The following is a 12,694-nucleotide window of genomic DNA, read 5'->3' as shown; positions in this document are numbered from 1 at the left end:
CTTGAGACTTTTAAATGGAAGTGTTTGAATTCTGAGCTACCACTGCTCAACAGCACCACCCACTAGCAACCTGCTCCACTGCAAATGGTAAAAGGGGAAGCCAGAGTAGCTCTCATTTCTCCTCTGCCTACCTCCTTGGTGGGTTGTGGGAGCCCGGGAGAGCAGCATAGGAGACCAAGTGGCTCTGCCTGAGTCTAGCTAAAGTACTGATTTGTCTAGCTAAAGTACCTGACTTGTGCGAATTAATATGTTCACCTCCTGAGCCCACTTGGTTAAAGGATGGCTTCATTGATGCAGACACTAGTCATTCAAATCTTACATTTTTCCTCCCATACAAATATCATTGTGATTCTAACCTAGCTAGAATCAAACAAAACATGAAAGATGTTAGTCGTGTTGCTTAATGTGCTCCTGGAAGGCACTCAGCTTCTCCAGAGATTAGTGTGATAGAAGACTCTTTATAGAATAGAATAGAATAGAATAGAATAGTAGAGAAGCTTGGGCCAAAGTTAGAGAAAACAAATGATGTGAGATGCATACTGGCCTTGCTGCTGATCTCCTTCCCAGTAATGGTTTTATCAAGTATGTGAAAGTGTTAAACTACTTCTGCCTTAGACAGTGTTTGGCTTCTTAACTGGATTATCGTACAAAGAATGTTACAATGAGGTTCTTAGGTCTGTCAGGTCAGCTTGGTAAATGATAGTGTCTCTTGAAGCTATAATGGATGAGAAAATCCCTGATAAGATTTGACACTCGTACTATACAAGCTGTCACTGTAGACATTTCACTTTTTTCTTGATGTTTTTAAGGCCATAAATACTGGTCCCTAATGTTAAGTATGTGAACCTTACATTAATCATCCTGCCAGTGGGAGCAGAGAGCTTTGCTCATAAACTGAAATGGAGCAGGGTTAATCTATCAGCGTTTTGTAATGAGGATTATTATAACAAAGTATTTAGGTTGATTTACTGACGTGCTGCTCATATCTGCTAATGATCACGCATCACTAAGAACAAAGGGTCATCATCAGGAGTTTGAAATTCACAGAAGTTTCTAATGTACTTACCAAGCCTTTACACAGAGCAACCCCCTTGGTTTTTTTTACTGCTGTTAATGTCTGAAACTCACAGAAAGTCCTTTCCATATCTGTTAAATTCTTTAAGATTAGTGGGCCTGTTCCTCAGCTGATGTAAATCATTATGGCTCCACTGATGTCAAGTGAAGCTATGCTATCTTAGTTCAGCTGGGGAGCTAGCCTCTGTAATGTTTTCAAATGATTCTGTTTAATACTGTGAAATCGTTCTACAGATGGTAGAAAAGATAAGATGCCTTGTTAGGCTGAGTTACGCAGAAGTAGACGGAATTCTTGTTTTTAACAAACAAAATGAACTTGCCTCGACAATATTATTTATCTGTAGTGCAGTAGCACCTAAGAGCCCTAGTCATGGGCCAGGACCCCAATGTGCTAGGTGCTGTACAAACACAGAACAAAGACAGGCCCCTGCCCCAAAGAGCTCACAATTTAAATATCAGCAATTACCTAAACAGAGTGGCAATTACTGTCTTACACAGAAATAGCCCAACTTGAGCTTAGGTTAAGAGCTCATTTGCACAAAGCAGTTTTGCATGGGTGCTGCTACCCCAGTGAAGCCCCCAGAAGAGATGCACTGCACCCGGATAGGGCCCATTTTACACTAGAGCAGCCCATCTAGAATGATGCCTGAGCTACACTTAACAATTAGATTGACCTGGCTATGCTGCTCAGGGATGTAAAGATTTTTGTGCCCTGAGTGCCGTGGTTAGGCCAAACTAACTCCCAGTGTAGCTGCAGCTAGGTCAACAGCTGACCTAACTGCTGCATCTTGGAGAGATGGATTAGCTACATTGACTGAAAAGAACATTCCATTGATGCCGGAAGCCTGTATGCTACTGCAGTCCAGCCACATTCCAGAGCTGTGCCACTGTAGCACTTGTAGTGTAGACAAAACATACACTGAGAGTTGGCACTGGGGTAAGCTAACCTGGTGCAAAATGCCCAAGTGTAGACAGACCGTTAGGCAGAAAGCAATGGGAAATCTCTGAATAGCTCAAAGCCCAAATGATAAAATAACACCACTTTGCACTTCTATAGCCCCATTCTTACCCAAGGAGCTGAGTGTTTTACCAGCGCTAATAAATTCATCCTCAAAACACCCATGGGAGAATGAGAAGTATTTTTAGCCCGACTTAGAGAGGGGGAAACTGAAGCACGTGCTGATTAAGGTCTGAGTTTTCACAACTGTCCACTATGAGTACCTCTGTTTCTGGCTGGCCAAACTGAGACACGTGGGGCCTGATTTCCAGGAGTGCTGCTGGCCAACACAACTCTGATTTCAGTTGACTAGCACTGTTAAAAAGCCATTGATGCCCTTATATGTTTGCACAAAATGGCAGTGGAAAGAGTGGACAGTGTATTGAGGCCTGGAGCTTCAGGACAGCACGTGTGCACACACAAAATGCCTGGGCGATTGCATGCTCTAAATTTCCCATGCAGTTACTCTACTTGCCCGCCGGTCATATAATTGGACATGTAGTTGGTCAGCTGTACTCTCAATGGCCCTGTACAGTGGACAAAGTTAGCTTAAGCAATGTGACAAGATGGTAATTTTCATTTAAAACATGAAATGTCCTACCGCCAGCTGAAACGGGTTTTTAGAAAGCCTCAAGAAGCTTCTGGTAGTAGCCTTGCCCCCCTCTCTCCACACAACTCCACTCTAGAGATGGTGATGTGCATTCCTGAATGTAGGGCTAGCATACGTCCGGATTTCCCCAGGCACGTCCGGCTTTTCGCTCTTTAAATAGCCGTCTGGGGGGAGCTCTAAAAATCTAAAAATGTCCGGGATTTCCCCGCAGTTGGCTATTTATCGACCAAAAAGCGGCTGACAGGGCAGCCAACCACCGCTCGCATTGGGGCCTCGGCAGCCAAAGCCCCTTCCCGGCTCCCCCCATCCCTTGCAGCCTTAGCACGCCGCCCGGCAGCGCTGGGGGGGCGGGGCTGTGCGCCTGTGAGGGAACGCGGCGGCGGGGCTTGCAGCGGCGGCCAGAGCCCCTCCCCCGCTTCCCCCCTCCTCCACAGCCTCAGCACGCTGCTCGGGTGGGGTGGGGCGGAGCCAGACACCTGCTCTAAGCCGAGCGGCACGGTAAGGGGGCCGGGGAGTTGGAGAAGGGGGGCAGTCAGGGGACAGGGAGCGGGGGGCGGTTGGATGGGTCGGGAGTTCGGGGGGGGCTGTCAGGGGGGCAGTGGTGTGGAGAGGGGTTGGGACAGTCAGGGACAGGGAGCAGGGGGGGTTAGATAGGGGGTGGGGTCCTAGGGGGAAGTTAGTGGCAGGGGTCCCAGGAGGGGGCAGTCAGGGGATAAGGAGCGGGGCGGGGGTTGGGAGTTCTGAGGGGGGCAGTCAGGGGGTGAGAAGTGGGAGGGAGTGGATGGGGCGGGGCAGGGCGGGGTTAAAGCAGGGCTCCCCCCTCCCCCCCCCCACAGTGTCCCTCTTTTTTGATTGTGGAAATATGGTAACCCCACTGAATGGCTCAATGCTTCCTTCTGTGTTGCACACATTGTACCAGTTGTCCGCAGTAGGACATGCTGACGGCTCCAAAGGGTACAGCAGAACCTGCCAAGAAGAGATGCCAACGACAGCGAACAACAAACTGGACTTTCTCAGAGAGAAGCTGCAATGTACATGTGCTTCCCTGGCCTGGCACCCTCACAAATAACAGCCAGCGACTGAACTGAAAGAAGGAGAGCTAACACAGCATCCAAAATCAGGGCCCTTGAGGTGGGAAGTGAACTGGCTCTAGGCAAACATCTGTATGTTAAACCTTGTACATGACTAAGGCCTTGGCTACACTGGCGCTGTACAGCGCTGCAACTTGCTGCGCTCAGGGGTGTGAAAACACCTCCCCCCCCGAGCACAGCGAGTGCAGCGCTGTAAAGCGCCAGTGAAATCAGCGCTCACAGCGCTGCACGCTCGCTCGCAACGCTGCAAGCTATTCCCCTCGGAGAGGTGGAGTACTTGCAGCGCTGCAAGAGAGCTCTCGCAGCACTGGCGGCGCGACTACACTCGTGCTTCACAGGGCTGCCGCAGCGGCAGCGCTGTGAATTCTTAAGTGTAGCCAAGGCCTTAGATGCTAGGGTGATGGGCGCTTTATGAATGCAGGAGCTATATAGAGAGCATGACAAGATTAGGTTAAAAGATATGCAAAACAGTTGGGATAAAATGAGACCCAACAGAAACCTTCACCTAAAACTTCCAAAAAGTTTTGTTCGTTTCAAGGGGAGTGGGTCGCGCAGGGGGAGGAGGTATAGAGTCTTTTCTCCTCTCACCCCACATTTCTGGTTTTGGCTGGCCCTAAAATATGCAAGAACAGCATTTTAATATATATCCTGGAGCCGAACACACCCGCAGTTTTGGTTCTGAATCTGAATTCAGAGGCAAATTTCACAGCTTGTCTTATTGTGATAAACTCAAGGAGCTCAATCTAATTAGCTTTACAAAGAGAGGTGAAGGGGGTGACTTGATTACAGTCTATAAATATCTATATGGGGAACAAATATTTAATAATGGGCTCTTCAGTCTAGCAAAGAACGGTGTAACATGATTCAATGGCTGAAAGTTGAAGCAAGATAAAAATGTACAACTTATTTTGAGTCTGAATTTAACAGCGAGAGTAATTAACCTTTGTAACAACTTACCAAGGGTTGTGATGAATTCTCTATCACTGCCAATATGTAAATCAAGATAGGAATTACTTTGGGGAAGTTCTTTGGCCTGTGTTATGCAGGAGGTCAGACTAGATGACTGTAATCTGTCCCTAGAATCTCTGAATCTCTACTAGAGGTAGAGGTAGTTTAAGTAGACCCAGATTGAAAATTAGGCCCTAAAAGTGCAAAAAATTACTATGATTATTATTTTCTTCTATGTTGTAGGGACCACTGATTTGCAGGTAGGAATTGCTGGTATTTAGGACAATGAAAAAAACATTTTACCTCTTGTAACCTTTTATAGAAATGCCTTGAACTCTTGCAAAGGGAATAAAGGAATTTTACACTTCTGGCAAAGAAATCCTGCTGGAGATCGAAGTGGTGATATGTTAAAATAGCCTCACTTGAATTAGGTTTATTCAGCAAGCACTGGGATCTTGGAATAGCAGAGGTTGCATTCCAAGGGTAGGCTACATTACACTCTGGGCTGTGGAGAGCAAGCTCTCACTTGGAGTCACAATATGTGAGATCTCAGAAAAGCCAGCCAGGACCTCAGATGGGGGTAAATTGGGTAACTGTACTGATGCCTCTGGGCCCTTTTGCACCATTCTGGCAGTGTACAGGGGACTAAGTGTTAGGGGCGGCTCTGGCTTTTTTGCCACCCCAAGCACGGCAGGCAGGCTGCCTTCGGCGGCACGCCTGTGGGAGGTCCGCTGGTAACGCGGATTCAGCGGCATGCCTGCGGGGGGTCCGCTGGCCCCGCGGATCCGGCGTAACCGCCGCCAAATTCCCACCAAATCCGCAGGACCGGTGGACCTCCCACAGGCATGCCGCCGAAGGCTCCCTGACTGCCGCCCTCGCAGGGACCGGCAGGGCGCCCCGCACGACTTGTCTCCCTATGCATGCGCTTGGAGCGCTGGTGCCTGGAGCCGCCGCTGCTTAGTGCAAATGAAAATATGGTCCTGTGTGTCTTGCTAAAATTCCAGGAACATTTTCCTAGCAGCATCAGTGAAGAGGATGCCCAGTGCATTTGCGTTGCACTAACAAGATGGTGAGACTATAACTGCCAGAGAGAGATGTATATAGAGCCAAACTCTGTGCTGAGTTACACTCATATGACCCCTTCAGAAGGGCATGTAAATCAGAGCAGAAGTGAGCACTTAGCATTACAAAGCGGTTGCAAAGCTTAATGAATTAGGATCAAATTTTGTCCTGAGCTAGACACTGTGCTACTCCATTGATTTCCAAGAGGATCCATGGACACCAGCCCCAATTGCTTTGAAATCCTCCATGGAAGGTGTTCCTATAAGGCATTGCTTTTATTGCATACAGGTTGAATCAGAAAATTAGACATAGACTAGAAATTCTGGGGAAGGGAATTGCAGGGTCTGGTGTCCTGGGGAAGCGTTAGACCCAATCCAGCAAAATGCTTAACACCCAGCACTCCTCTCAGAATCAAACCATTAATCTCTGGCCTGGACTGTTTGGGAGTTGTAAAGCCCCGAGGTGCTGGAGATAAGCAACAATCATTATCAGCTGCAGTTCAAGAAGAGGGAGACACAACAATGTCCGAGGGCCTTGAGCAGCTGATAAGAACTAGAAAGTAAATATGGTCACAAATTCCTTCGTGTTGACAAACAAGAAGACTCTGTTTACCAAAGGGCTGGGAGCTGAGGATGCACAAGGCAGAGTTGTTATTGTCATGTCGTAAGGCCCATAGTCCGCTGGATTCTACATGCCTGTGTATTTGATTGTGCTAGTGCTGCTGACAGAGGAGAAATAAACAAAGATCAAAACAAGATTAAGCAGGTCCTTCTCCTTATCTCGGCCTCTTTATCCCAGCTGATCCCTCCCTGGGCCCTTTTCATTTATCCTGGAATTCCTCACATGCTTGAACACTTAGCTGTCACATACAGTTAAAAATGTGGTCAGAGGCCTTGCATGCAGCAGTTGGAATTTCTCAGCCCGGGGCAGCTGTGTGTTTGTTGGAGCCCTTTGCTTGCTCCGCTCTTCTTAAAAATCTAGTTTTCCTTTGCAATTCCACCGAGCTGGGCTTGCAGCGGATATATGACCTGGGTGAATGGCTGAAACCTAGCACAGAGGAAGAACATTATGGTGCAGAACATTATGGTGCTTGGCTTGGTCTGTCCCTCGTCCTAGAGATGGATTCACCCCTGCGAACTTGAGGTCAATGGCAACTGTGCCTCCCTACCCAGGCACCATAGGTGATATAACCCCTGGAGATGGGAGGTGATATTCCCACCAACACCTTTTGTTGGGAATTCCATCTGAGAAAACCAAGTTTTGGTGTCCATCTGGAGCTCCTTGCCCAGGGAGGCTGCCAAGAGGATATCTTAAGTGTGCACCTCTTCTCTGCTCCCTAACCAGTGCTGCCCGTGTTTGGAGATGCTCTCTGCAGCCGCCGCACCTCCAGTGAAGAAGAGATTGTGGGCATCTTACATCAATCACGCCGGCCTCTGCTGCCTTGGGCTGAATTTTGACCTCTGGAGGCCTTCCACCCGGGTCTGCAGTGGTTCTGCCATTGCACACCCTGGATCTAACTTGATCCATAGAATTTAATTAGTTTGCTTAAAGTAATTGCAATATCATGTGATTCAATATTACCTCACTCCTCTCCACGGGAGGTTCATGCAGAAATTTCTTCCTCACACAGAGCAGGCGGCAGGGTTGGCCCGTAAACCCCATGGGTCCCCAACATTTGCATGAGGCTAGTATCATCCATGCAAAGGCCCCATGCTTCTGGGCTGGGACTGAGTCTACTGAGACCTCCCCAGGAGAGTGGCTGCCACATCTAGGAGGGAGGAGAATGGAAATATGGAATTGTACTATCTTCTGTGGCTGGAAAAAAACAGTGTCAATGTGGGAATGTTGTCCTGTCTGGAATTCCCACTTCCCACATGGGGATCCCTGGACCCAGAGTAACCAGAAAAAGGATGGGGAGGAGAGGGAGGGAGTAATAGAGGTCAGGATGCTACTATATGGGTGCCTAAATGCCCTTTACACGTGGAAGGGGAGATTCAGAAACGGAGGGTCCCATCTACACAAGGATCTCTGGGGCAGAATCAGTCCCATTATTATTTGTTTTGTATCCAGAGCCCAAGAACATGCTTTACAGAGCAAATATAAATCTGTGGTGGGATCCCGGCCCCCAACACTTATAACTGACACTGCAACACAGCCCAACCTTTTCAAATGTGACCAGAAATTTTGAGTGCCTCAATTTTGTGGGTGCCCATCTTGAGACATCTGTGGTGTGAGCACTCAAAACTCCCAGGACTTCACTGGGCATTGAAAATCAGATGTCTCATATCTGGGCACGTAAACCACCTAAGATACACTGCAGAAAAGCAGGCGTGAGAAGGGTCGGACGTCTTCTGTGCCAAGGACAAACAACGTGGAAGGAAAATACAAGTCATGCTATTTATTTCCTTTGCTACTTTTTCATCTTTCTGTTCAGCTGATTTTATTAAACCACTCAGTAAAAGATCATTTGTACCTATCTTTCCAATTTGCTCTGCTATTTCTCGGGAAAACTATTACAACTGTGTTTTGGCCTATAGTTTCAAAATGTGATTAGTGATTCTGCGTACCTCCATTTTTGGGGGACCAAGCTGAGACATCTTACTAAAGCCTGGTTTTTATATAGTGCTAAGCACCGCCTCTCTCCGAAAATCAAACTGGGGCACCCGAAATCACTAGCCACTATAGAAACTGAAGGCTGCAAAACAATTTTTCTTCTGAAACTTTTGTGTGTATCCCTATAGATAAACATTTGATTGCAGATTTACTACATGAGTCAGCTATGCAATCAGTGCATGCACTGGCTTATTTATTCTTTCCTATGCAATGATTCAAGACCCCACAGTTTAGATCTCCTTGTTAAAACAATATCAACAGACATGAAATATGTCACCAGGAACAGCCCCCCCCCCCTCCTATTACAACCCCTCTCCTTCTTTTCTGAGGATGGAGCAAAGAAAACGTCTTTTCAGGATGCATTGTGCTCATCAGCTGGCAATTTATTTTCTTCTTTGCTTGACACTGCCAGCCCCTTAGTGCTTTTATTGACTCTGGCTAAACACAGTGACAATTATTTTTGTTGGTTTCAAATCACATTCTCTAATGGAGTGTGAAGTCAGCAGGTTTTTTGCAGGCTGAGTGTATCCCTTCCAAACACCCGAAGGGGAGGGGAGAGAAAGATGATGGCTTTTTTGTTTTTACCCTCTTGTACTTTGGCAGTTGTTGAACGAGTCGTTTGTTTCGGTCTGGGAGAGGTGAGGGAGAGGCTTGTGGTTGATAGATGTGGTGGAAAGTGGAACCGGGAGCTTCTTATCTTAGGTTTCCTACTGCTGTAAAACTGGTTTAACACAAGCAGCCACCAAAAGTTGGTGCCATAGTATCGTCTACCGTGAACAAATGCCTTGGGTAGAGTGTAAGTGTCTTGGCTGGAGTGGTGAAGTGGTGGAAGCAGTGTGAATGGTGTTAGTTGTCTGGCTTTTGCATGCTGGGCACTTTCTTACTGGATAATAGTCGGAAGTGATAAACCTCTTGAATAGGGCTAGTCCTTGTCTTTCTTTCCCTCATATATCGGGCTATACCGTACCCTTCCTCTCCTGGGCAACCAGGACAAAGTGCCTGGCAATTCCATGAGGTGAGCTGTGCAATGCTCCCCTCACTGGAGGATGAGTTTGGAGCATGGCCTTCAAGCCATGCAGCTCAGGAGATCATGGGGAAAGATCATTGCTCCAGGCCTGGGGGAGCCATGCTCCCCTTGGCTCTCCCCTGCCCCTGTGCAACCCTCTCCTCCCTGGGCATGGAAGTATAGGCACAAAATGGGAGCTTACACTACGGGGAAACAGCACAAGTTCAACTCTGATATCCTGGGAATACCATAGAATGCAGCTGCTCCCCAGGAAAGGTAGTTAAGCAGGCTTTGACACCTGCACTCTGGGACACCCAAGCCACACCCGGGATCCAAACTTGGATTAACAAAGAGTTAATTGGGTTTGTATTATCTCCATGTATCTTGTGCTACTGAAGTCCAGGGATAGCAGAACTCAGATGTTCCTCATTTTATAAAATTTCTCAGGACTGGTCTACGCTAGAAAATTTGATCCACCCAGCTACGTCACTCAGGGGCGTGAAATATCCACACTCCTGAGTGACGTAGTTAACCCGACCTAAGTTCCCGGTGTAAACAGTGCTAGGTCAACAGAAGAATTCTCCCGTTGACCTAAATACCACTTCTCAGGGAGGTGGATTACCTACACTGACAGGAGAACCCCTCCCAGCAGCGTAGGTAGTGTCTACACTGAAGCACTACGCAGCTGGGCCGGTGTCGCTGTACCATTTTAAGTGTAGACAAGCTCAGATACTGTGGAAAGTCCTAGAAAGTAATGACTTTAGTGACATGATTTTTAAAATTATTTTTAGATTTTTTTTTTAAGAGACATGAGCAGAAATGGGCAAACCATGTCCAATGGGAACATCTTGCAGAGTCATTTACACCTATGCAAAGGGAATTTTAAAAATCTACCAGGTCACAGTCCTCTACTCACCTACCCTGTAAAAGAGATTTTGCCCATGTTCTTTCTGCTCAAGTGATACAAAGCACTTCAACAACTCCATTACGCTGCTGAATTTCAAACACATCACGTGCAATTAGAGCTGGGGCTGCGGGGGAGGGGCTTATTTTCCCCTGCCAAAAATTTCAACCTGAAAATTATCTGTGTTTTTGTTGAAATTTCTTTTTCAAAATGTGTTGGGTTTTCAATGAGCTAAATGCCCCCAGAATGAATATTTGCATTAGGAAACCTCCAAAATTCTGGATGAAAACAAACTTTTTAGTGAAATTTTCTGTTAAACCCCATTTTCTGGGTCGGCAGGCAGGGGGATGGGGACGGACAGCAGACATTTTGACAGAAATTATTCAACCAACTTTACATTTAAGTGGGCTTGATATTTAGCAAGGACTGAAGTTCCCATGCCCATGCCTGGGTTTCACTACATATTGTCCTGCAGTATTACCTTTACATATACATGAATTTTCTGAAGTAAATTTAAAATATGGGTTTGCGTGGTGAAAATCTCTTCCAGCTGACATTATCTGGCTAAGGTATGTACCTGGCTCCCATCCCAGTATCTGAGCACCTCACAACCTTCAATGTATTTATCCTCAGAACACCCCTTTGGGGGTAAAGAAGTGCTATTATCTCCATTTTACAGATGGAAACTGAGGCACGGAGAGACTAAGGCCCAGACCCTCAAAGGTATTTATGTGCTTAGAGTCTATTGAAATCAATGGGACTTAGAGGCCTAAATACCTTTCAGGATCTGGGCCTTAAAGTGACTTGTCCAGGGTGACACAGGAAGTCTGTGGCAGAGCAGGGAGAGCCCTGAGGACAGGTCTCCCACGACCCAGGCTGCTGCCCTAATATCTGGTCTGCTGAAGATTTCTGCTGATGGTTTGAAAACAAGACTGATTCTGTTATCAAGAGGGTTAGCTAGGGCTGGAAACGCTGTGCCGTGATATGGGGGTTAGGGGAACTTAACAAATGATTGTCAGAATAAACAAATATATTGACCCATCAGCTCTTTCCCTATACAAAAGCATGGAGGGGTACTGGCTAGGGGTTGAGTGGTGGGAGAGGGGGGCAGAAAAAGAAGCAGAGGTCATGATCCCAGCTCTTCTCCCTGTGGAGTGTGCAGACTACAGAAGAAATCCTTCCCCTCCTTGCCACCCTGCAGCTGGCACCCATGGGCTCACTGCCCCCAGCTGCAGAGCAGGACGGCACAGGGGCATCACAGAGCACTCTGAAGGAGTCCAGGTAACTCCCAGAAGATTTTATCTGTGGATTTGCCGCAGTGCTGGTGGGGAGCATGCCGTCCAGTGCCGCTAGTCCCCTGCCTTTGCCCACCTCATGCCTGAAGGATGAAGGAAGGTGGCACTGTACAGAGCATCCCACTAGTCCGCTCTCACCCTCTGCAGGGCCCCACCATGGCTTACTCCACTCAGCAAGCAAGCAGGGGAGCATATGAGCCACTGCCACTGGTCTCACGGGTAAGCACGGCATCTGACCTAAACAGTACGGCGAGTGGTCCCCTTGACAGACAGCTGAAATGCAGCTCACTCGAGATATGTTCTATCTGAGCCAGCGATTAACCCTTGTGAGAGGCTGATCCAAAATGCTTTCCCCTGGCTATTAGGCACATGGTGGCACCTATTCTATTCCGATTGAAAAGGCTTCTTGGGAAGTGAATGTATCCCCACCAGGGAAAGCTTAGTGTGATGATGAGCTGCTCTTCCATCTCCATGGGGGGATATCCCTTCTAACCCTGAGCACTGGGAGATGCACCAGCTGTTTGGGGACTTGGGGCTAATCTAGCTGCTAAGAAGTCAGCTAATGTGTTCTCCCAAGGCCATTTCTGCACGCTGGCCTCCTCAAGCTGTATTCGTCCCCATAAGTAGCTCCTAATTTTGAATGTCTGCCCCTTTCTCCACCCAGGAGAGATTCCCACCGAGGAGTATGTGTTACAGGCAGGCCGATTTCAAAGGGGTTTATGATAGAAATTCCTGAATACACTGATTCTTCCCTAGCGGAGTTTCTAAAGCCTTTTGAATTGAGCATTAAATCAGTTTAACGGGGACTATTATGTCAAATGTAGGTGTTAATTAGAGAGAAGAGTCAGTAAATTTACTAGAGCATTCTAATATAATGCTCTAATAAATTTGTTAGTCTCTAAGGTGCCACAAGTACTCCTGTTCTTTTTGCGGATACAGACTAACACGGCTGCTACTCTGAAACCAGTAAATTTCCTGCCTCTAAAGTTCCCCTCACACCATTTTCAATACTCTGCTCTCGCCTTCCAGGGCCTTCAGACCTCTACCCCTTCCTACTCACCCAGTCTTCTCTTTGATCACACTGGCCACCCCAC

The sequence above is a fragment of the Chrysemys picta genome, chromosome 5 (genome assembly GCF_011386835.1).
Source record: "Chrysemys picta bellii isolate R12L10 chromosome 5, ASM1138683v2, whole genome shotgun sequence".
Classification (NCBI taxonomy): Eukaryota; Metazoa; Chordata; order Testudines; family Emydidae; genus Chrysemys; species Chrysemys picta.
The sequence above is the reverse complement of the archived record's forward strand: the minus strand, read 5'-3'. Positions refer to the sequence as shown.